General features: G+C 43.7%; 1 long non-coding RNA gene across 1 annotated transcript; it reads left to right on the plus strand.

Annotated features, from left to right (window-relative positions):
• The first annotated feature begins 3,712 nt into the window (after positions 1 to 3,712).
• Positions 3,713 to 8,653, plus strand: LOC130544122 (uncharacterized). The gene is made up of 2 exons (XR_008960125.1): positions 3,713 to 5,012; positions 8,283 to 8,653. It is a non-coding gene; the product is annotated as an uncharacterized LOC130544122 (long non-coding RNA).
• Positions 8,654 to 8,970: the final 317 nt, after the last annotated feature.

Genomic DNA, 8,970 nt, shown 5'->3' on the forward strand with positions numbered 1-8,970 from the left:
CCATGTACGTTTCCTACAAAAGGAGCTCAAAGGGTACTGAGTTCGAATTATGCAAAAGGTTTTGAGAGGGATAGAGTATTGTAGGTACCTAGCTGGTTCAACCACTTTGAAACATTCGATGAATATGCTCCTTAAATTTAGCTTTTAAAAGGCCAATTCCATAAAATGCTAAATATACTGGACATGGCTAGAAGAATCTGCTTAGTCTTAGGATAATAGTACCTAAATCTGGATGCCGTTCAGAGACCATCTAGTAAAACCCATACATTTTCTCAGTGAAACTGAGGATCAGAAAGAGGAAGTAATTCAATTAAAGTCATATAGCAGGTTCGTGGCAGAACTGGAGGTCTTCTGGTCTCCCGGTTTAGTGTTTCTTCTGTAGTAACCATCGAAGAAACCACACTGCCTCACCCATGTGTATGCAGGGAAAGGATTCCAAAACCATCATCCATCCATCCATCCATCCATCCATCCATCCATCCATCCATCCATGATTCATCAATCCATGATTCATCCATCCATTTAAAATAACATTTATCAACCATCTTCTCTGTTACTGCTTCTCTTCTGCTAGATCCTGGGGCAGGGAGTGGTATAAGAGCAAAAGATGCCATCTGTGTCCTCAAGAAACACATCACACAATATAGTGCAATGAGTGCCCTGCTGAAGGGTTGCACAGTTTCCCTCAGAACACAGAGGGATCTGATTGGAGAGAATCCAAGATGGCGGCCCAGGAAATCTGAAACCTGTTCTGAGCCTCACAGGACGGGGAGTGTGAGTCCTCCAACGTCCTTCTTTTTGAAAATTCTTTTGGTTTTTTGAGCTCCTTTGCCTTTTCATATATATTTTAAAACCAGTTTCTCAAAACCTACAGAAGCATGGATACCGCCCTTTTTCTGTAAGCTAATTAGTAATGTCCCCTGTTTCATTCCCAGTTTTAGTAACTCAAATCTTCTCTTTATTTTTCGTGGTCATTCTCTATAAAGGTTTGTTAATTTTGTTGATCTTCTCAAAGAACCAATATTTCTTCTCACTGATTTACCCGACCAATTTTTTTATTCTCTATTTAATTTATTTCCACTCCAATCTTCATTGTTTCTTTCCTTCTCGCTTTGAAATTGCTCTTCTTTTTCTAGTGTCTCAAGATGAAAGTGTAAGTTACTGATTTCTAATCTTTCATTTTTTTAAATTTAAATATAGGCACTTACAGCTATAACTTTCCCTCTAAACACTGCTTTCACTGCATCCATCCCATAAGCTTTGGGATGTTGCGTTTTCATATTTATTCACCTCAAAGCGTTTTCAGTTTCTCTTGTGAGTTATTTGCTGACTCGTTGTTTAGTTAGGAGAGTGTTGTTTAATTTCCACATATTTACAAATGCTTCAAATTTCTTTTGATTACTGATTACTAATTTTATTCCATCATGGCTAGAGAATACATTTTGTATGATTTCCATCCTCTTAAATTCACTGAGGCTTGTTTTATGGCCTAACACATATGGCCTATCCCAGAGCATGTTCCAAGTTCACTTGAGAAGAATGTGTATTACTCTGTTGTTTTTGGGTGGAGTATTTCATTAGATGTCTGTGAGGTCTAGTGGTTAACAGTGTTCCATTTCCTTCATCTTCTAATTGTTCCACCCATTGTATAAAGTGGGAGATTTAAGTCCTTGGCTATTATTATGGAAATATCTAATTTTCCTTCAATTCTGTGAGGTTTCACATCATAAATTTTGGGGCTCTGTTTTTAGACGCATCAATGTATAGAGATCTTGTGCCTTCTTGTCAGACTGACCCTTTTAGCATCACAAAATGTCTTTCTTTGTGTCGAGATACTCCACATTTTGAATCTTTGAATGATGCTGTCATTGGAAATTTTATACCGATGCACAAGAACGGTTCCTGATCTCCTGGTACTAATAACTTACTATATTGCTTTTTGAACCAATCGTTCAAAGGCTCGTGTAGGACCACATTCAAAACTTGTTCTTGTAAAGTCATACCCTCAGGAAGAATGACTAATCTGTTTCAAATGTCTCTGCCCTCTTTCTTTATTGATTCTGTCAGGTGACCTCTCTCCGCATCCCCAACCAGCTGGCTGAGGTTCAGGCTAATTTGTTTTCCTGAAATAGTACTGTTTGTTCAAAAGCTAGCATTTGAGAGAGCCTTTTACGACATGAGAGACTCTAAGCAGATTTAAATATAATCCAACTCTCTCTTATCAAGAAATAATTTTAGAGAAACATAACATTGCCTGATATTCAGGCGTACGCGGTCCCCAACTATACATCCTCTTGTTTTCACTCTCCTTCATGAAGATTACACATCATGCCTTGTCCGCTCCTTCTTCCTCTTCTCTGGCTTTCTGGTGCTTTAAAAGTTGGCCCTCCCAGGGCACAGGGCCTTCCGAGGGCAAAGTCTTCATGAGTGGCGTGTGGGTTCTAACTAGGCATGTAGCTTGATGTCCTGGTCTCAGGAGGACCTTGGCTGGACCTTCCAATCTGCTTCTTATCCAGACTCTGTCAGATAATTAACAGGCTTGGTCAGTTAACTTCTGCATAGCCCCGTTTTTCATAAAGATTAATTTTCCTCAGGACACCAAAGGGGTGTGGTGCATTCAAGTCCGACATCCACCATTCTTGGGCCCAGTGCTTGGTGGTGTTCATAGCGTTCTAGAATCTCAGGGCTGGCAGGGCCCAAGATACTCTCGTGTAGCAGGACTGACAGATCCTTCTGTTACATTCACATGGAAAGATGACTGGGCCCAAAGACAGAGGCTTATTTTTCAATGTCTATATCCAAATGTGACCGAGAAATGCACATTTAAGAAACCGGGATCATCTGACTTTTAAATGCACATCCTGGGTTCAGGACATCCAGTTTACCGACCTCCCCTCCTCTTCCCACCTCTTTCCTCACCCCAGCTCTCGTTCTCCCCCTTTAAGAGATCGAAATGCTGGAATGTACACGTATTGCCTGGGATGAAAAACAAGACTGAAAGAGAAATGACACCAGTGTGTAGATATCTAGGAACCCAGGAGTTGCAAGAGCATGTAAGCTTAGCTTGTGTGACCCCACGTGATAAAAACGGGGCTACAGAGATCGTGGAGATTCAGATCTGTTTTAGAAAAGTTTTCTATTCGGCAAAGAGTGTCCAAAGAAATAATGGTCTGCCTTGGGAAATAATAGCTCCCTGTTCCTGGAGATGCTAAAATATAACCTTGATCAATCATTAATTTATTGTTTCCCGGTGTATATGTGGAACCTCGTTGGTGTGAAAAACACAGACAGGGGTCCGTGGTCTCCTGGAGCTTCTATGTTAGTGGGGTGAAGGGTGCAGACCATAAACAAAAAAACCAAATTATTTTAAAAACGTAGATTACGATGCATGCTAGAAAGGACGGAGGCAGGAGGCTCTGGTAAGGAAGGAAAGGGGTCCCGACTTCTACCATTTCCAGGATGGTGTGGATGGGAACGAGACACCACTTGGGGTGTTGGTTTCCTAACGATCCTGGGACAGGGACTCTATGACTCAGCAATGGGAATTTTTTGATTGCTCTGCTGCCCAGGAATTCGAGATGACCCAGGAAATTTTGGGTCCAGTTACCTGGAAATTTGATGGAGTGCAATACCGAGCTCTCTTGACACAAGAGAGCCAACTCCCTGAAATCAGCAGGAATCTTGTTTGCTGTTGGTTTTTAGTCCGGGTTGGACTTTACTGATTTTGACCAAAGGTCGTCGTGTTGATTTTTAGCAGAAAGAGTCTGATGAAAAGAACTGGTCTGCTCTCTAGATTTGAAAAATCCCCTTCCAAGGTCTGTCCTGGATTCAGGTCCTTCTGGTCTATCGTCTACAGCTGGTGTTGGAGAGGTAGAGATGAGGACGTACCCATACATATGTCATTCCGCATATATTCTTAGCTTGGCCTGAAAAAGGGTTTTTGTGTGTTTGGGTTTTTCGGTTTGTTTGCTTTTTGTTTTTGTTTTTGTTTTGTTTTGTTTTTTTCTGAACCAACATTTAAACTCTAGACTTTCTGATGTTACTCGGAAAAATTGAAAATGTCCCCATTCCTGTGTGGTCACATCAGTGAGAGACGTAGAGCAACGGTAGCCTTGGGATGGGGTGTGAGCTCTCTAGTCCCCTTCGGTCCTCATTCAGCCAGGTCACTCGTTCCTGCGACCTGCTCGGCTCCTGGAAACATTTGAGGTTTTGATTCCTGATCTGTGCATTTCTGGGCCTGGAGAGTGGAAATACTGTTTAATGACGAATCCTTTATGACCCTGTCATAGTGTCAATTTGGAAAGAAAGAGTATCATTGAACCCTAGACACTCAGAGCTGAAAAGGTCTTTAAAGAACCACTCTCCAATCCAGCCCAAATCCCTGTTGAATTCAGGGGGAAACTGAAGCCCAGCGAAGAGAATACTTGCCCACGGTCACACACTGGGTTGGTGACATCACTGAGACTCCGCAGGGAGTTGCCCATACACTGAAATCCCATGGTAACCCTTAAATTTAATTGAATTCAAACCAATTTAAGACCAGATTTCCATACTGGAAGGATTTTTTTTTCTCCGCTTTCTCAAATGCATTGGAAATGAGTAAAGAAAGGAAGAGAAGAAAATGCCGTGCTCTTTGTGAGACCGTGTGAATTTTGTTCACAACCTGAAAAAACAATCTCCCAGGTAAAAATATCAGAATGTCTCATCTTAATCATTGGCTTGTTGATTTGCCCTTCCCATTTAGTCTAGAAACCCAAAACCAGTCTTAATCCCTTTGGCAGAGGTCTCCAGGGTGCCGATGCCATAAAGATATTAAGATCTCTTCATGTCTTCTCAGGTGCTGGAAAGGAAGAGGCTCTCCGTGTTTGTTAAAATGGGAAATGTCCTTTGTATCCAGAGGGTGCCCTTAGACTTTGGACTCAGCCTTCATACTTCTGCTTCGGTAACTGAGAGCAAGAACATGGCTGTTCCTGATGCCTCCCTGATGAAGAGTGAGCTGCTAGGGGGACAAGGTGAGATTCCAGGAGACGGATAATGCTGAATGCCTTTGATAATAATGGCAGGGTGCCTGGGTGGCTCAGTCGGTTAAACATCGACTCTTGATTTCGGCTCAGGTCATGATCTCAGGGTCGTGAGTTCGAGCCCTGCATTGGGCTCTGTGCTGGGCGTGGAGTCTGCTTAGGATTCTCTCTCTCTCCCCTTCTGCCCCTCCCCCCAACTTGTACACACACACTCTCTCTCTCTCAAAAAAAAAATACATATATATATAAATAAATAATGACAAATAACAAAAAAATAAAACAGCTATGTTTGGGGAGCATTTACCAAGTATCAGTCTCTGTTCTGAAAGAGTCCCATCTATTACCTCATTTAGTCCTCATACCAACCGGTGAGTGGGCGTCTATGGGTATCCCATCCCCATTTTACAGATGAGGACACTGAGGCACCGAAAGGCTGAGGAACTTGTCCAGGGCCTCAAAACCAGGTTTTGTTTTGTTTTTTTAAGATTTTATTTATTTATTTGACACAGAGAGAGAGACAGCCAGCGCGAGAGGGAACACAAGCAGGGGGAGTGGGAGAGGAAGAAGTAGTCTCCCAGCAGAGCGGGGAGCCCAATGCGGGGCTCGATCCCGGGACCCTGGGATCATGACCTGAGCCGAAAGCAGACCCTTAACGACTGAGCCACCCAGGTGCCCCCAAAACCAGGTATGTTAAACCTGGGACGTAGGACCCTGACTCCAGAGCCCAGGTGTTTCACTAATACTTTTTTCCCACAGGCAAAAATGCACATTTCTGCAATTTTCTCTCCACATATTATGTGGAATAGACAAAGCCTCTTAAACCCCAATTCTCTAGATCTGTGCTGCCCAGTACGGTAGCCACTAGCCACCTGTAGCCATTTAAACTGAAAATAACAAAAAATTACATAAAATTAAAAATTCAGTCCTCAGTCACACTGAGCACCTTTCCCAAGCTCAGAAGCACGTGTAGCTAGCGCCCACCCCCTTGGACATGGCAGGTGTGGAACATTTTCATCATGGCAGAGAGTTTTTCTGGATAGCACTATTACAGAGGAAGATTTGAAATTCAGAGAGGCAAAGGAACTTGTCCAAAGACACACAGCAAGACCCAGGATTTGAAAATGCCAATCACGATGCCCATACCTCAGTCTTTTCCTTGGTCTTCTGTTGCCTACCCTCAGCTTGTCTCCTCTGTGTCTCTTCAAGGAGATTTTTTTTTTTTTTTTTTTTTTTTGACAGAGAGAGAGAGACAGCCAGTGAGAAAGGGAACACAAGCAGGGGGAGTGGGAGAGGAAGAAGCAGGCTCCTAGCGGAGGAGCCTGATGTGGGGCTCGATCCCATAACGCTGGGATCACGCCCTGAGCCGAAGGCAGATGCTTAACCGCTGTGCCACCCAGGCGCCCCTCTTCAAGGAGATTTTAAGTTCATCAGGGGCAAGCAGCACATCTTGAATTTTAGTTGTGGACCACACTCCAGCCTCTCAACCCTCCCCCACCCCTCTTCTCGGGCTGAGCACACAGTAGGGCCTCCACAAAGCGTCTTGCCTTTCCTTTTTCTGCTCTTCACGTTGCACATGACAGTGGGAGTTCTGGCAAGGATCAAGCCTCAAGTTTGAAGTAAGACGTGTTATTATAATTTTTTTAGGAGCTGGCCAACTTAATTGCGTAAGGCATAGAGATGGTTTTTATTTGAAAGCCTCCGAGGGCCAGTATGTGGAGCGAGGAGAGAGGGAGTGAGTAAACCTGTACTGTTTACCTTTCTCGAGGTGAGAGTGGGGGTCGGGAGCGCCGAGACCTGGGCCTTCAGGACCTGAGAACTGACTCGGTCTTGTAAGAATCTTAACTAGGGGTTTAGGTGAGTGTATGGGCCCCGGAGACTGAGTGGCCTGGGCTGCTCTTCCAGCTTCAGCAGGTGACAGCTGGGTCAGCTTGGATTTATGCAATCTTTTTGAGCTGCATTTCATAATTGGTAAAGTGGAGTTTGGCCTTTCGGGGTCAGGAAGCATCTCTGAGATAACCCTGTAAAAGGACAACAAGGACCCTGACCTCATACCTGAGAGCCGGTTATTTTCATCACCTCATTGTAATTCCCTTGTTAGTGTCACTCTCATTAGACCACAAGCTCCTTAAGGGCAGGGCCTATGTCTACCTCGATCGCTGCTGTATTCCCAGCCCCACAGTAGGTGTTCAATAAATATCTGTTGAAACAATGAAGGGATATCTTAGTCTAAACAAGTGTGTATTGTAAGGACACTTAAAGGTATATAGTTCACCTTGTCAAGATGCATAAATGGCCAGTTATAAGACCTTTGTCAAGCATTTGTCTGTGCACTCCTTGAATACCTCCAGTGATGGGGAACTTACTACCTTTCGAGCACCTTTTTTTTCAATATTGGTCTTGAGGGTAATCACACATGCCTGGCTGAGCCACAGATAGGAAGTGCCAGGCTCCGCAAATGCACCCTCTGCTGTGTTGCCCAGCCACTGAATCTCTTCGCCGTTGTAGGAAAAGCGCCGGACAAAGGAAGTCTCCAGCCAGCTCTGCGGAGTTTCATGGTTATCACTGGGGGAGGGGAGAGAGGTGGAAAAACGAACCTAGAGAATCTGGCTATAAAACACATTACCTGCATTTATGGTCCTTGTGCCCCAAGGCCTGGGATAAAGTGAAGAAGGAAAAACATTCCACTCTGGCTCTCAGTGACCCCTAAAAGAAACCCCCCGTGGAGTCATTTAGGATAGTAATTTGAGTATAAACTCAAGCATGCGTTCCGAGCCTTCCCTTCATAAACGCGGGAGCCTCACGATGATCGGCACCAAATTGCTTGAAAATGTGGCCCAGAACCCTTCCAGATGAGGGCCGGGCTCAGAGAAATAAAAAGTCAGGGGCATGTTGCTATGGCATTAAAATCAAGGGGGTGTGCACGAACCTCAAACTGCACAGAAAGTATGTTCTTTCTGCATGCTATGCCCATGAAAAGCTAAGCCAGCCAAAGTCATTAAAGTGTCAGACAGGGAGCTGGGTGGGAGAAACACATGTTTAAAAGTAAACATGTAGCCCTGTGATAATTGTGTTCCCTAAAAAGCTAAAGATGATGGAGAGAAAGAAAAAAGAACTGGGAATAAAGAGAAAGTCAGAGAGAACGGGGCTGCCCGGGTCCTCCCATCGTCTGTACGCTTTGAGGACATGACACCGTCTTCCGTTCATTAGTTGGAACGAAGCGCCTGAGAGCCACTCCTGATTCTTCCTTTCATTGGTTCTCAGCATCGAATCAGCCAGCAAGTCCTGAATCCTGATGTATCTCCAAAATATTAGCTGGGACCTTATGAAGTTGCCAATATTATATCTTCTTTGACCTGCAGAAAATGGTAATTCCACAGGATTCAACCTAATTAATTTCACATCGGCTCTTTTGTCCATCCTCACCGCTACCATCACTCACCTAGACTATGCCGTAGTCTCCAACTGGTCTCCCTGATCCCACTCCCACCTTCTTCCAGTCCTTGATTCCTACATTAGAAATTAAAGTAGACCACATCGATCCCCTGTTTAAAACACTTCAGTGTAATAAAAGACCCGGACACTGAAAACTATGAAGCGTTTCTGTAAGAAATTTTTAAAAATCTAAATAAATGGAGAGATATACCATGTTCATGGGTCAGAAGTCTCAATATTCTTCATTTCAAATTGATTTATAGAGCTATGGATAATTCAATCCCAATCAAAACTCCAGCAGTTTTACATTTTGTAGAAAACGACAAGGTGATTTTCAAATTCCTATGAAAATGTAAAGGACCTAAATAGCCAAAACAGCTATGCAAAAGAACAATGTAAAGGGCCCTACTTGATTGCAAGACTTCTTAAAAAGCTACAGTAATCAGGAGAAGCAGTTTGGGGTAAGATAGAAAATAGGCGAATGATGGGGCACCTGGGTGCCTCAGTCAGTTAAGCG

This window comes from Ursus arctos, unplaced genomic scaffold (assembly GCF_023065955.2).
Source record: "Ursus arctos isolate Adak ecotype North America unplaced genomic scaffold, UrsArc2.0 scaffold_19, whole genome shotgun sequence".
Lineage (NCBI taxonomy): Eukaryota > Metazoa > Chordata > Mammalia > Carnivora > Ursidae > Ursus > Ursus arctos.